Source organism: Dendrobates tinctorius, unplaced genomic scaffold, assembly GCF_039654945.1.
Source record: "Dendrobates tinctorius isolate UK_male_01 unplaced genomic scaffold, ASM3965494v1 ptg000048l, whole genome shotgun sequence".
NCBI lineage: Eukaryota > Metazoa > Chordata > Amphibia > Anura > Dendrobatidae > Dendrobates > Dendrobates tinctorius.
This window is the reverse complement of record NW_027361716.1, coordinates 6,746,285-6,762,500: the sequence shown is the minus strand read 5'-3', so window position 1 is coordinate 6,762,500 and position 16,216 is coordinate 6,746,285. Positions and strand designations below refer to the sequence as shown.

General features: G+C 45.5%; 4 non-coding genes across 4 annotated transcripts; all 4 read left to right on the top strand.

The window, feature by feature from the left end:
* Positions 1-11,110: 11,110 nt before the first annotated feature.
* Positions 11,111-11,182, top strand: TRNAQ-UUG (transfer RNA glutamine (anticodon UUG)). Its single transcript has one exon. It is a non-coding gene; the product is annotated as a tRNA-Gln (tRNA).
* A 915-nt stretch (positions 11,183-12,097) lies between these two features.
* Positions 12,098-12,179, top strand: TRNAS-UGA (transfer RNA serine (anticodon UGA)). The gene has a single exon. It is a non-coding gene; the product is annotated as a tRNA-Ser (tRNA).
* Positions 12,180-12,833: 654 nt separating this feature from the next.
* On the top strand, positions 12,834-12,905 carry TRNAQ-UUG (transfer RNA glutamine (anticodon UUG)). The gene has a single exon. It is a non-coding gene; the product is annotated as a tRNA-Gln (tRNA).
* Positions 12,906-14,557: 1,652 nt separating this feature from the next.
* TRNAQ-UUG (transfer RNA glutamine (anticodon UUG)) lies at positions 14,558-14,629 on the top strand. The gene has a single exon. It is a non-coding gene; the product is annotated as a tRNA-Gln (tRNA).
* Positions 14,630-16,216: the final 1,587 nt, after the last annotated feature.

Here is a 16,216-nt window from a genome sequence, read left to right as displayed (position 1 = left end):
TCCAGGGGCCTGGGTACACTTTTCAGAAAGTACCGTTGGGACTTAGAAAAATTTTCAAGATTTTTGGACTTAGAGCGATTTTTGGATTTTTGTGCAAAAATCGAATTTTCCCTTCTCCCACCGCTCTGGGGCGTCAATATGATGTGGGGACCCGAGGGAGAGTGCCTCCCATGAGGGTAGAATGTGTGGCTTTTGGGGTGAAAGTCGAATTTTGGAAGTAATTGAGTTTTGAGGACAAAAAAGTTTCTTGAGAACAAAAATGTTTCTTGAGGACAAAAAAAAAAGTGAAAAAGAACCGGAATGAGGAATTTTCTGGCTGCCGCATCCGCCCTACAGTGACTGGAGTTCGGGTACATTTCCGACTTCGTCCCCTTAAAGTGGGGACGTTGTCCCGCAATGCATATACATAGGAATGCGCACCTGCAGCAGAATACAGGAGAGAGTGCTCTCTCTACCCCGATGGATGGCGATTGTTTCTCTGGTTCTCCGGCTCGGGTAGGCGACTTTAGAAGGTGGTCCCTCTTGTTGTGGAAGTTGCGGCTGAGACTGAACTTCCACAGCTCCAGGAGGGACTTTTGCTGGTCGTGAGTCCCAAGTGAGAGAAGCAATCTCGGGGTACCTGAGCCTGACCAGACCCTCCCCGGTGGTCCCTGGTCCTCTGAAGGGTGATTGCTGTCAGGGGGGCAAATCTGGAGTCCATAGCCGAGCTTGGGCTCTGGAAGGTGGACGCCCCTTCTGCCTATGTCCCCTCAGAGCAGGCTCGATGGTTCTCAGTCCCCGGCATTGGCTGGTGGTCCATGCCCAAGCTGGAGAAGCGATCCTGGGGTACCTGAGCTTGACCAGACCCTCCCTCGGTGGTCCCTGGTTCTCTGGAGGTGATGGATGTCAGTGGGGGCAAATCTGGAGTCCTTATGGGAAGGTGGACTCTGGTAGGCGGACGCCCCTTCTGCCTATGTCCCCTCAGAGCAGGCTCGATGGTTCTCAGTCCCCGGCATTGGCTGGTAGTCCATGCCCAAGCTGGAGAAGCGATCCTGGGGTACCTGAGCTTGACCAGACCCTCCCTCGGTGGTCCCTGGTTCTCTGGAGGTGATGGATGTCAGTGGGGGCAAATCTGGAGTCCTTATGGGAAGGTGGACTCTGGTAGGCGGACGCCCCTTCTGCCTATGTCCCCTCAGAGCAGGCTCGATGGTTCTCAGTCCCCGGCATTGGCTGGTGGTCCATGCCCAAGCATGAGAAGCGATCCTGGGGTACCTGAGCTTGACCAGACCCTCCCTCGGTGGTCCCTGGTTCTCTGGAGGTGATGGATGTCAGTGGGGGCAAATCTGGAGTTCTTGTGGGAAGGGGGACTCCGGTAGGCGGACGCCCCTTCTGCCTATGTCCCCTCAGAGCAGGCTCGATGGTTCTCAGTCCCCGGCAATGGCTGGTGGTCCATGCCCAAGCATGAGAAGTGATCCTGGGGTACCTGAGCTTGACCAGACCCTCCCTCGGTGGTCCCTGGTTCTCTGGAGGCGATGGCTGTCGTCAGGGGGGCAAATCTGGAGTCCTCGTGGGAAGGAGGGCTCTGGAAGGCAGACGCCCCCTCTGACTATGTCCCCTCAGAGCGTGCTCGATGGTTCTCAGTCCCTGGCTTTGGCTTGTGGGCCATCCCTGGGGTACATTCTTGCAAAAAAAAAAAACGACTAAGTGAAAAAGAACCGGAATGAGGAATTTTCTGGGTGCCGCATCCGCCCTACAGTGACTGGAGGCCGGGTACAGTTCTGACTTCATCCCCTTAAAGTGGGGACGTTGTCCCGCAATGCATATACATAGGAATGCGCACCTGCGGCAGAATACAGGAGAGAGTGCTCTCTCTACCCCGATGGATGGCGATTGTTTCTCTGGTTCTCCGGCTCGGGTAGGCGACTTTAGAAGGTGGTCCCTCTTGTTGTGGAAGTTGCAAAATACGGCCGAGACTGAACTTCCACAGCTCCAGGAGGGACTTTTGCTGGTCGTGAGTCCCAAGTGAGAGAAGCAATCTCGGGGTACCTGAGCCTGACCAGACCCTCCCCGGTGGTCCCTGGTCCTCTGAAGGGTGATCGCTGTCAGGGGGGCAAATCTGGAGTCCATAGCCGAGCTTGGGCTCTGGAAGGCGGACGCCCCTTCTGCCTATGTCCCCTCAGAGCAGGCTCGATGGTTCTCAGTCCCCGGCATTGGCTGGTGGTCCATGCCCAAGCATGAGAAGCGATCCTGGGGTACCTGAGCTTGACAAGACCCTCCCTCGGTGGTCCCTGGTTCTCTGGAGGTGATGGATGTCAGTGGGGGCAAATCTGGAGTCCTTATGGGAAGGGGGACTCTGGTAGGCGGACGCCCCTTCTGCCTATGTCCCCTCAGAGCAGGCTCGATGGTTCTCAGTCCCTGGCATTGGCTGGTGGTCCATGCCCAAGCATGAGAAGTGATCATGGGGTACCTGAGCTTGACCAGACCCTCCCTCGGTGGTCCCTGGTTCTCTGGAGGTGATCGCTGTCAGGGGGGCAAATCTGGAGTCCATAGCCGAGCTTGGGCTCTGGAAGGCGGACGCCCCTTCTGCCTATGTCCCCTCAGAGCAGGCTCGATGGTTCTCAGTCCCCGGCAATGGCTGGTGGTCCATGCCCAAGCATGAGAAGTGATCATGGGGTACCTGAGCTTGACCAGACCCTCCCTCGGTGGTCCCTGGTTCTCTGGAGGTGATGGATGTCAGTGGGGGCAAATCTGGAGTCCTTGTGGGAAGGGGGACTCTGGTAGGCGGACGCCCCTTCTGCCTATGTCCCCTCAGAGCAGGCTCGATGGTTCTCAGTCCCCGGCATTGGCTGGTGGTCCATGCCCAAGCATGAGAAGTGATCATGGGGTACCTGAGCTTGACCAGACCCTCACTCGGTGGTCCCTGGTTCTCTGGAGGTGATGGATGTCAGTGGGGGCAAATCTGGAGTCCTTATGGGAAGGGGGACTCTGGTAGGCGGACGCCCCTTCTGCCTATGTCCCCTCAGAGCAGGCTCGATGGTTCTCAGTCCCTGGCATTGGCTGGTGGTCCATGCCCAAGCATGAGAAGTGATCATGGGGTACCTGAGCTTGACCAGACCCTCCCTCGGTGGTCCCTGGTTCTCTGGAGGTGATCGCTGTCAGGGGGGCAAATCTGGAGTCCATAGCCGAGCTTGGGCTCTGGAAGGCGGACGCCCCTTCTGCCTATGTCCCCTCAGAGCAGGCTCGATGGTTCTCAGTCCCCGGCAATGGCTGGTGGTCCATGCCCAAGCATGAGAAGTGATCATGGGGTACCTGAGCTTGACCAGACCCTCCCTCGGTGGTCCCTGGTTCTCTGGAGGTGATGGATGTAAGTGGGGGCAAATCTGGAGTCCTTATGGGAAGGGGGACTCTGGTAGGCGGACGCCCCTTCTGCCTATGTCCCCTCAGAGCAGGCTCGATGGTTCTCAGTCCCCGGCAATGGCTGGTGGTCCGTGCCCAAGCATGAGAAGTGATCATGGGGTACCTGAGCTTGACCAGACCCTCCCTCGGTGGTCCCTGGTTCTCTGGAGGTGATGGATGTCAGTGGGGGCAAATCTGGAGTCCTTGTGGGAAGGGGGACTCTGGTAGGTGGACGCCCTTTCTGCCTATGTCACCTCAGAGCAGGCTTGATGGTTCTTAGGTAGTATGATTTGTTACCCTCCGGATCGATTTCCATACTGCCTCCCTGCTCATTCTCTGATGCACTGCTTGAAGGCATCACTGGTGACTGATTGTCGGCTTCATCCTTCTTTCCTGCATTTACCACCAGCTCGTGGGCATGACACATATCTGTCAGAGTCTTCTCCCGGTACACTCTCTCAGCCATGTCATTTGTATGTGCCAAGTACCGTGCAAACAGTCGCTTTTCACAGTCCGTGTATTGTGAAGTTGTCCAGGTTTCACATACCCGTCGCACTAGGTGGCTAGTGATGTTCGGGAGGTTGTAGCTATGGAGGAAATCATAATGTCAGTACCTGTTTCTACACATGCCCATGCATCATTCGGCTCGTGGCCGTCTTACCTCGAATGGTATTGCCTGAGGCCCACGGATGGATTTGCTATGGCCTTCCCCGTACACGTCACAAAGAAATTAGTGACCTTCCTTCGGCCAGCGGTATAGACAGGTCGGACATGTTCTGCATACACTTTGAACCACTGAAAAAGGAAAAAGAGAGGGGTTTGCTCCCCATGTGGAGTGGTGTTGCCTGGGCTCCCTGACTGGTTGAGTCCCTTACCGATTCTTCTTCCTCTGAAAGTACGAACACTGCGACCTGAGTGGTGGAACATTTGTGAGTCTTCACACCGACAACTGTCATCTGTCTGTCGTGGTACACGTGATGGATCCTCTCGGTCCACTCTGAAACCTGATGTGGAAAGTTATTGAACTGGTGCATGGGAGACCGCTGACCCACAGGGTCTGACTACTTACCGTCATGTTACGGATGACACCTGGTCTCTGGAGATTTTTCAGAACCAGCAGGGCCTGGAGGTAGAGTGCAATTTCCCGGCGTTCTTCATTTGATCCGCCCTCTTCCACAGAGGCTATGCTGGCTAGAAAAGTTGGCCTTGCCTCCTCCAGAATAATCTGGCAGTCCACGGGCGATTTTAGCGGCTTCCTCAGTAGATCGTACCTGGGGAAAAATAAGAGGAATTATTGAACATACATGGCAAAAATCAAGCCGCATATGCGATACTTTGAAGGGTGTGTACCGCTTACTAACAGACTCCTTGCAGGCGCCCTTGTACAATGTCTTCTGTAGGTCCTCAGTGTGATTCATGAATACCTCACAGGCCTTGTAGAGTTCTGGCTTTTCTATTCTCAGTCCCGTGGCCCTCATCTGATAGACAGTGAATCTCCGTATATGCTTCAGCATTCTGAGGGAGGTCTGTTTCGATAGCTGGAGGTTTCCGAGTTTTTCAAAAAATTCATTGATTTTATTTGGCTTCAGTAGGTACTCCAGGGTTACTCTTCTCGGGTTCACAAAGAAGAGGAACCTGGAAACATTTGAGACCTCCTGTTGGCAGTTTGGCACCCCGTGTGTAATGGTTAGGTATGAGCGGAAACCTTTGAACATAGCGTCGTTCATTGAGTGTCGCTTATACAAGCCGGCCATCTTTGTAGCGGTGCGATTTTTGTCCTTCCACTGCCTTTTCTGAATTCTTAAATCGCTACCGTCAGTGACCTCCTCATCTTCCATGGGGTCAGAACAGGCCCCTGTGTGGGCAGTCTCTGAGCGAGGGCTTTCTTGAAAACTTTCCACAGGCTGTAAAAGTGAAGCCTCATCCGATGCATCTGGCTCTGCCAGGGGCAGGGGGCTGTCTGCAGGCCGTAAAAGCAAAGGTATATCGATCTCATCTGAAGCTAGCTCTGCCAGGGGCAGGGGGCTTTCTGCAGGCCGTAAAAGCAAAGGGATATCGATCTCATCCGAATCTAGCTCCGTCAGGGGCATAGTGCCTGGGCAGAGCTCCAAAATGGCTGGTGGTACCTGAGCGGGCTCTTCAGAGATCAGTGGCGGGATTTGATGCTCAAGCCTAGGCTTGTTGGCTATTAAAAATCCGCGACCTTCTAAGAAGGATACAGTCTCCTCCAAGGACTGGAGAGGCTTGAGGTCATTGAAGCGGATAGTTGTACCTCTTTCGGCAATGCATTTGAGCTGAAACTTGGCTGATGCAAGGGCAGCTTTTATATCAGAATCACTCTGGGTCCTCAGACATGTCCTCCTAAGATGTGTGGAAAGGTATTTCGTTGCTCTGTGGCATACGGGACATGTAAGTGGAGTCCGGGGGTGACTGCGGGGATACAAGCAATAGAACCGGTCACCTTCCCTGCACGTATGTCATATGTCTATATGTGGTGGACGAATGTCTTCTACTCACCGCTCCATTTTGAAGTGTCCAGCATAACAGTCCGGTAACCCGTGCGCACCTCGGGGTGTGAGTCAGCCACACGTGAAAGACGCCAGCGGAGGTGATCGGAAATAACTTGCCGGAAATCCGCATACCTCATCACGGGGGGTGAACCAGCCACATGGTTGACGCCTCTACGGATGCCGAGCACCAATAGTGCTGGGGCAAAGATCTCCGCTTCGAGCCGTCTGTCATGATCACTTCCGTGGCATCACGGCGGTTGACACATCCCAAGCGGTGGCGCCTATACGGTTGAGGATCATCCATATCGTTTCTGTAACGATCCCTCCCTAACCCTAACCCTAACCCTAACCCAAACCCTAAACCCTAACTAACCCTAACCCTAACCCTAACCCTGACCCTAACCCTAACCCTAACCCTAACCCTAACCCTGACCCTAACCCTTAACAAAACCATACTTAACCCTAACCCTGACCCTGACCCTAACCCTAACCCTAACCCTAACCCTAACCCTAATCCTGACCCTAACCCTGACCCTAACCCTAACCCTAACCCTGACCCTAACCCTTAACAAAACCATACTTAACCCTAATCCTGACCCTAACCCTGACCCTAATCCTTAACAAAACCATACTTAACCCTAACCCTGACCCTAACCCTAACCCTGACCCTAACCCTAACCCTAACCCTGACCCTAACCCTAACCCTAACCCTAACCCTGACCCTAACCCTTAACAAAACCATACTTAACCCTAATCCTGACCCTAACCCTGACCCTAATCCTTAACAAAACCATACTTAACCCTAACCCTGACCCTAACCCTAACCCTGACCCTAACCCTAACCCTAACCCTGACCCTAACCCTAACCCTAACCCTGACCCTAACCCTTAACAAAACCATACTTAACCCTAATCCTGACCCTAACCCTGACCCTAACCCTTAACCAAACCATACTAAACCCTAACCCTGACCCAAAACCCAACCCTAACCCTGACCCTGACCCTAACCCTAACCCTAAACCCCCTTAACTAACCCTAACTCTAACTCAAACCCCTAAATTCCATGGTTAAAAAAAAAAAACGCATATGCAAAAAAACGCTTACATGAGCATGCCAGTGCGCACATATGCACATACATAGGCTATAATGGCCATTTTTAGCGCAAAACGTGCGCATATGTGCGCATGCGCTTTTTTGCAGGGCCAAAAAATGCAACATGATGCGTCTGGAAAATCCAATCGCACACCCCAAAAAAACGCAGCGCATGAAAATCGCATACATGCGCTTACAAGCGCGCAGGTATGCGCACCCATGTTAAATATAGGGGAAAAAACGCATGCGCAGGTTAGCGTTTTTTTCCAGCGCGAAAAAACGCAAATGTGAAACCAGCCTAAGAGGTTTTTCTCTTGATCTTGTCCAGCAGCCACAGACCGCTGTCCTGGCTAATGGACTGGGACATGCACTTTGATTTGCACAAACCTTAAATTATCTCTCAGATGAAGCCTTTTACCATGCAATGCTAATCTCTATCAACTACTGGATGAACAGTTTTCTAACAGTATAAGTTTTGCAATTTATTTTTTTCACACTTTTTCCAAGTAACAGATACAGTAATCTTTTTACTAGCCACTTTTCATCAACATTTCAAACTATCCTAGCTGTGATATCGTGGAAATGTTGGTAAATTTGTGGAATGAAAGGTTATAAGATATCAATTTACCATTGTGTATGATTGCAGATTTGCACTGCAGCTTTGGAGCCTATTTTCGCCATCGTTCACAATTTCATATGCTTTATTCAGCACAACAAGCCGCAGCCAAGAATGTGTCATGGTTGGTTCCATGGTGTAATGGTTAGCACTCTGGACTTTGAATCCAGTTATCTGAGTTGAAATCTCAGTAGAACCTGAGCACACATTTTGATTTTTCCATCTGCACTCAGATCGACGATGCCCAATGTTTATGATGAAACAAGCAATTTAAAATACACATAATAAAAGACAAAAAAAGAGTTCAAGGATTCATGGAATACCGTGGTCAAAGCTGTCAATCAAGTAGGATTAGCAAAAATTAAAATTGTCTGTCACTCATTGTCTATGTCATACCAAGCAATCTCATACTCTGTGACTTGAGTCAATATTCACATAACACTCTTTCCAAGTGGGTGAATCTGACAAGGATTTGAAGCCAAAATGGCTTCAGGAAGTGTTTTTGATTTTTCTCTAAGCCATCTTTTCTTGTTTTTTCCAGAATTTCCTAAAGTGCCTTATAAACATTTTTGGTGGTGTTTTTCTAAAAATTCTTTTCGGCGTCATTTGAATGTGTTTTGTGGCTTTTTTTGTAGCACACAAAAGTCAATCAGGACCCTTTATAGGGTCTTTCGAACCTTACCCTTGACTTGTATTATAGGTATGGAGCTGTTCAAAGTGAAAAACAGCTGAAGATTGATATGGTAATTTCAGTTAACCGCTCGACATTTTTGGAAACTTGAGATGGCTAATAGACGCTCCAAAACCTGATCAAATGAACATCAAGTCTTTTTTACTTGGAAATGATTATGTTCAGTCTTCTCAGCATTTTTGGATTATTTTTAAGGATGTTTTTGGAGCTGACTGACTCCAAATCCACATTATGAAGAGGGAAAAGCTTTAAACTGTTAATGGTTCCCATTGATGATGACTTTAAATCAGATTTTGCATTTTACTGAGACCTTGTATTTTCTTTTCATTTTCTGAGATGTCTTCCAGTGGGTTGATCACTGAGCTTGATCATGGTGCTATTAGAAAACATGTGTGAAACTCATAAAAGCTTGACGTCTGAGTAGTCGTGGCAGAGTGGTCTGAAATCCATTGGGGTCTCCCCGCGCAGGTTCAAATTCTGCCGACTACGTCTATGTTTCAATAACTTTTTGACCTTTTATCTTTGTTGTTCAATTTGCATGTTTACTAGTCTATTCCCCATGACAGTGATCTGTGATGGAGCGAGTTTCTAGGACCAAACTGACTTTATCTTTGACTGTTCTTTAGATAATCTATTCTGGAGCAACATTACATGTGCGACTTGCCGCTAATCAAAAGAAGCACCGTGGGTGCCATCAGGTAAGAGGTTTTTCTCTTGATCTTGTCCAGCAGCCACAGACCGCTGTCCTGGCTAATGGACTGGGACATGCACTTTGATTTGCACAAACCTTAAATTATCTCTCAGATGAAGCCTTTTACCATGCAATGCTAATCTTTATCAACTACTGGATGAACAGTTTTCTAACAGTATAAGTTTTGCAATTTATTTTTTTCACACTTTTTCCAAGTAACAGATACAGCAATCTTTTTACTAGCCACTTTTCATCAACATTTCAAACTGTCCCAGCTGTGATATCGTGGAAATGTTGGTAAATTTGTGGAATGAAAGGTTATAAGATATCAATTTACCATTGTGTATGATTGCAGATTTGCACTGCAGCTTTGGAGCATGTTTTCGCCATCGTTCACGATTTCATATGCTTTATTCTGCACAACAAGCCGCAGCCATGACTGTGTAATGGTTAGCACTCTGGACTTTGAATCCTGTGATCTGAGTTCAAATCTCAGTGGAACCTGGGCACACATTTCGATTTTTCCATCTGCACTCAGATCGACGATGCCCAATGTTTATGATGAAACAAGCAATTTAAAATCCACATAATATAAGACAAAAAAAGAGTTCAAGGATTCATGGAATACCATGGTCAAAGCTGTCAATCAAGTAGGATTAGCAAAAATTAAAATTGTTTATGTCACTCATTGTCAATGTCATACCAAGCAATCTCATTTTTCACATAACACTCTTTCCAAGTGGGTGAATCTGACAAGGATTTGAAGCCAAAATGGCTTCAGGAAGTGTTTTTGATTTTTCTCTAAGCCATCTTTTCTTGTGTTTTCCAGAATTTCCTAAAGTGCCTTATAAACATTTTTGGTGGTGTTTTTCTAAAAATTCTTTTCGGCGTCTTTTGAATGTGTTTTGTGGCTTTTTTTGTAGCACACAAAAGTCAATCAGGACCCTTTATAGGGTCTTTTGAACCTTACCGTTGACTTGTATTATAGGTATGGAGCTGTTCAAAGTGAAAAACAGCTGAAGATTGATATGGTAATTTCAGTTAACCGCTGGACATTTTTGGAAACTTGAGATGGTTAATAGACGCTCCAAAGCCTGATCAAATGAACATCAAGTGTTTTTTACTTGGAAATGATTATGTTCAGTCTTCTCAGCATTTTCTGATTATTTTTAAAGATGTTTTTGGAGCTGACTGACTCCAAATCCACATTATGAAGAGGGAAAAGCTTTAAACTGTGAATGGTTCCCATGGATGATGAATTTAAATCAGATTTTTGCATTTTAATGAGACCTTGTATTTTCTTTTCTTTTTCTGAGATGTCTTCCAGAGGGTTGATCACTGAGCTTGATCATGGAGCTATTAGAAAACGTGTGTGAAACTCATAACAGCTTGACGTCTGAGTAGTCGTAGCCGAGTGGTTAAGGCGATGGACTAGAAAGCCATTGGGGTCTCACCACGCAGGTTCAAATCATGCCGACTACGTCTATGTTTCATTAACTTTTTGACCTTTTACCTTTGTTGTTCAATTTGCATGTTTACTAGTCTATTCCCCATGACAGTGATATGTGATGGAGCGAGTTTCTAGGACCAAACTGACTTTATCTTTGACTGTTCTTTAGATAATCTATTCTGGAGCAAAATTACATGTGCGACTTGCCGCTAATCAAAAGAAGCACCGTGGGTGCCATCAGGTAAGAGGTTTTTCTCTTGATCTTGTCCAGCAGCCACAGACCGCTGTCCTGGCTAATGGACTGGGACATGCACTTTGATTTGCACAAACCTTAAATTATCTCTCAGATGAAGCCTTTTACCATGCAATGCTAATCTTTATCAACTACTGGATGAACAGTTTTCTAACAGTATAAGTTTTGCAATTTATTTTTTTCACACTTTTTCCAAGTAACAGATACAGCAATCTTTTTACTAGCCACTTTTCATCAACATTTCAAACTGTCCTAGCTGTGATATCGTGGAAATGTTGGTAAATTTGTGGAATGAAAGGTTATAAGATATCAATTTACCATTGTGTATGATTGCAGATTTGCACTGCAGCTTTGGAGCCTGTTTTCGCCATCGTTCACAATTTCATATGCTTTATTCAGCACAACAAGCCGCAGCCATGACTGTGTAATGGTTGGTTCCATGGTGTAATGGTTAGCACTCTGGACTTTGAATCCTGTGATCTGAATTCAAATCTCAGTGGAACCTGGGCACACATTTCGATTTTTCCATCTGCACTCAGATCGACGATGCCCAATGTTTATGATGAAACAAGCAATTTAAAATACACATAATAAAAGACAAAAAAAGAGTTCAAGGATTCATGGAATACCATGGTCAAAGCTGTCAATCAAGTAGGATTAGCAAAAATTAAAATTGTCTATGTCACTCATTGTCTATGTCATACCAAGCAATCTCATACTCTGTGACTTGAGTCAATATTCACATAACACTCTTTCCAAGTGGGTGAATCTGACAAGGATTTGAAGCCAAAATGGCTTCAGGAAGTGTTTTTGATTTTTCTCTAAGCCATCTTTTCTTGTGTTTTCCAGAATTTCCTAAAGTGCCTTATAAACATTTTTGGTGGTGTTTTTCTAAAAATTCTTTTCGGCGTCTTTTGAATGTGTTTTGTGGCTTTTTTTGTAGCACACAAAAGTCAATCAGGACCCTTTATAGGGTCTTTCGAACCTTACCCTTGACTTGTATTATAGGTATGGAGCTGTTCAAAGTGAAAAACAGCTGAAGATTGATATGGTAATTTCAGTTAACCGCTGGACATTTTTGGAAACTTGAGATGGTTAATAGATGCTCCAAAGCCTGATCAAATGAACATCAAGTCTTTTTTACTTGGAAATGATTATGTTCAGTCTTCTCAGCATTTTTGGATTATTTTTAAAGATGTTTTTGGAGCTGACTGACTCCAAATCCACATTATGAAGAGGGAAAAGCTTTAAACTGTGAATGGTTCCCATTGATGATGACTTTAAATCAGATTTTTGCATTTTACTGAGACCTTGTATTTTCTTTTCATTTTCTGAGATGTCTTCCAGAGGGTTGATCACTGAGCTTGATCATGGTGCTATTAGAAAACATGTGTGAAACTCATAACAGCTTGACGTCCGAGTAGTCGTGGCCGAGTGGTTAAGGCGATGGACTTGAAATCCATTGGGGTCTCCCCGCGCAGGTTCAAATCCTGCCGACTACGTCTATGTTTCAATAACTTTTTGACCTTTTATCTTTGTTGTTCAATTTGCATGTTTACTAGTCTATTCCCCATGACAGTGATCTGTGATGGAGCGAGTTTCTAGGACCAAACTGACTTTATCTTTGACTGTTCTTTAGATAATCTATTCTGGAGCAACATTACATGTGCGACTTGCCGCTAATCAAAAGAAGCACCGTGGGTGCCATCAGGTAAGAGGTTTTTCTCTTGATCTTGTCCAGCAGCCACAGACCGCTGTCCTGGCTAATGGACTGGGACATGCACTTTGATTTGCACAAACCTTAAATTATCTCTCAGATGAAGCCTTTTACCATGCAATGCTAATCTCTATCAACTACTGGATGAACAATTTTCTAACAGTATAAGTTTTGCAATTTATTTTTTTCACACTTTTTCCAAGTAACAGATACAGCAATCTTTTTACTAGCCACTTTTCATCAACATTTCAAACTGTCCTAGCTGTGATATCGTGGAAATGTTGGTAAATTTGTGGAATGAAAGGTTATAAGATATCAATTTACCATTGTGTATGATTGCAGATTTGCACTGCAGCTTTGGAGCCTGTTTTCGCCATCGTTCACGATTTCATATGCTTTATTCAGCACAACAAGCCGCAGCCAAGAATGTGTCATGGTTGGTTCCATGGTGTAATGGTTAGCACTCTGGACTTTGAATCCAGTGATCTGAGTTGAAATCTCAGTAGAACCTGGGCACACATTTAGATTTTTCCATCTGCACTCAGATCGACGATGCCCAATGTTTATGATGAAACAAGCAATTTAAAATCCACATAATAAAAGACAAAAAAAGAGTTCAAGGATTCATGGAATACCATGGTCAAAGCTGTCAATCAAGTAGGATTAGCAAAAATTAAAATTGTCTATGTCACTCATTGTCTATGTCATACCAAGCAATCTCATACTCTGTGACTTGAGTCAATATTCACATAACACCCTTTCCAAGTGGTTGAATCTGACAAGGATTTGAAGCCAAAATGGCTTCAGGAAGTGTTTTTGATTTTTCTCTAAGCCATCTTTTCTTGTGTTTTCCAGAATTTCCTAAAGTGCCTTATAAACATTTTTGGTGGTGTTTTTCTAAAAATTCTTTTCGGCGTCTTTTGAATGTGTTTTGTGGCTTTTTTTGTAGCACACAAAAGTCAATCAGGACCCTTTATAGGGTCTTTCGAACCTTACCGTTGACTTGTATTATAGGTATGGAGCTGTTCAAAGTGAAAAACAGCTGAAGATTGATATGGTAATTTCAGTTAACGGCTGGACATTTTTGGAAACTTGAGATGGTTAATAGACGCTCCAAAGCCTGATCAAATGAACATCAAGTCTTTTTTACTTGGAAATGATTATGTTCAGTCTTCTCAGCATTTTTGGATTATTTTTAAAGATGTTTTTGGAGCTGACTGACTCCAAATCCACATTATGAAGAGGGAAAAGCTTTAAACTGTGAATGGTTCCCATTGATGATGACTTTAAATCCGATTTTTGCATTTTACTGAGACCTTGTATTTTCTTTTCATTTTCTGAGATGTCTTCCAGTGGGTTGATCACTGAGCTTGATCATGGTGCTATTAGAAAACATGTGTGAAACTCATAAAAGCTTGACGTCTGAGTAAGTCGTGGCCGAGTGGTTAAGGCGATGTACTAGAAATCCATTGGGGTCTCCCCGCGCAGGTTCAAATTCTGCCGACTACGTCTATGTTTCACTAACTTTTTGACCTTTTATCTTTGTTGTTCAATTTGCGTGTTTACTAGTCTATTCCCCATGACAGTGATCTGTGATGGAGCGAGTTTCTAGGACCAAACTGACTTTATCTTTGACTGTTCTTTAGATAATCTATTCTGGAGCAACATTACATGTGCGACTTGCCGCTAATCAAAAGAAGCACCGTGGGTGCCATCAGGTAAGAGGTTTTTCTCTTGATCTTGTCCAGCAGCCACAGACCGCTGTCCTGGCTAATGGACTGGGACATGCACTTTGATTTGCACAAACCTTAAATTATCTCTCAGATGAAGCCTTTTACCATGCAATGCTAATCTTTATCAACTACTGGATGAACAGTTTTCTAACAGTATAAGTTTTGCAATTTATTTTTTTCACACTTTTTCCAAGTAACAGATACAGCAATCTTTTTACTAGCCACTTTTCATCAACATTTCAAACTGTCCTAGCTGTGATATCGTGGAAATGTTGGTAAATTTGTGGAATGAAAGGTTATAAGATATCAATTTACCATTGTGTATGATTGCAGATTTGCACTGCAGCTTTGGAGCCTGTTTTCGCCATCGTTCACGATTTCATATGCTTTATTCAGCACAACAAGCCGCAGCCATGACTGTGTAATGGTTGGTTCCATGGTGTAATGGTTAGCACTCTGGACTTTGAATCCTGTGATCTGAATTCAAATCTCAGTGGAACCTGGGCACACATTTCAATTTTTCCATCTGCACTCAGATCGACGATGCCCAATGTTTATGATGAAACAAGCAATTTTAAATCCACATAATAAAAGACAAAAAAAGAGTTCAAGGATTCATGGAATACCATGGTCAAAGCTGTCAATCAAGTAGGATTAGCAAAAATTAAAATTGTCTATGTCACTCATTGTCTATGTCATACCAAGCAATCTCATACTCTGTGACTTGAGTCAATATTCACATAACACTCTTTCCAAGTGGGTGAATCTGACAAGGATTTGAAGCCAAAATGGCTTCAGGAAGTGTTTTTGATTTTTCTCTAAGCCATCTTTTCTTGTGTTTTCCAGAATTTCCTAAAGTGCCTTATAAACATTTTTGGTGGTGTTTTTCTAAAAATTCTTTTCGGCGTCTTTTGAATGTGTTTTGTGGCTTTTTTTGTAGCACACAAAAGTCAATCAGGACCCTTTATAGGGTCTTTCGAACCTTACCGTTGACTTGTATTATAGGTATGGAGCTGTTCAAAGTGAAAAACAGCTGAAGATTGATATGGTAATTTCAGTTAACCGCTGGACATTTTTGGAAACTTGAGATGGTTAATAGACGCTCCACAGCCTGATCAAATGAACATCAAGTCTTTTTTACTTGGAAATGATTATGTTCAGTCTTCTCAGCATTTTTGGATTATTTTTAAGTATGTTTTTGGAGCTGACTGACTCCAAATCCACATTATGAAGAGGGAAAAGCTTTAAACTGTGAATGGTTCCCATTGATGATGACTAGTGTTGAGCATTCCGATACCGCAAGTATCGGGTATCGGCCGATACTTGCTGTATCGGAATTCCGATACCTACTTCCGATATTTTTTCAATATCGGAATTCGGCATCGGAATCGGAAGTTCCAAGTTGATTGACAGCCTGACGTCATCATGATGCGCGGTGTGTGCGCATCATGATGCGCCGTCATTTCGGGCCTTCCGGGGGTCTCTGCCGGCCTGCCGTGGGGCTGTGTGGACTGCCCGGGTTCTGTACCGGCCTGCCGGGGGGCTGTGCCAGCCTGCCGGTGGTCTGTGCACCCTGTGGGGGTCTGTACCGGCCTGCCGGGGGGCTGTGCCGGCCTGCCGGTGGTCTGTGCACCCTGTGGGGGTCTGTACCGGCCTGCCGGGGGGCTGTGCCGGCCTGCCGGTGGTCTGTGCACCCTGTGAGGGTCTGTACCGGCCTGCCGGGGGTCTGTGCCGGCCTGCCGAGGGGCTGTGCTGATGTCCGGGGGTCTGTGCAAGCATCGTCCAATGGGACTACAAGTCCCATCTGGCGATGCCTGCTACCATGACAGTGATTGACACATTAGCCAATGATGGGACAGTAGTAGTCCCATCATCCGGCTAATGTGTTAAATGTTAAAAAAAAAAAAAAAAAATACTACATACATACATACTACATGCATGCTACATACATACTACATGCTACATACATACATGCTACATACATACTACATATATACTACATGCATGCTACATACATACTACATGCTACATACATACTACATGCTACATACATACTACATATATACTACATGCATGCTACATACATACT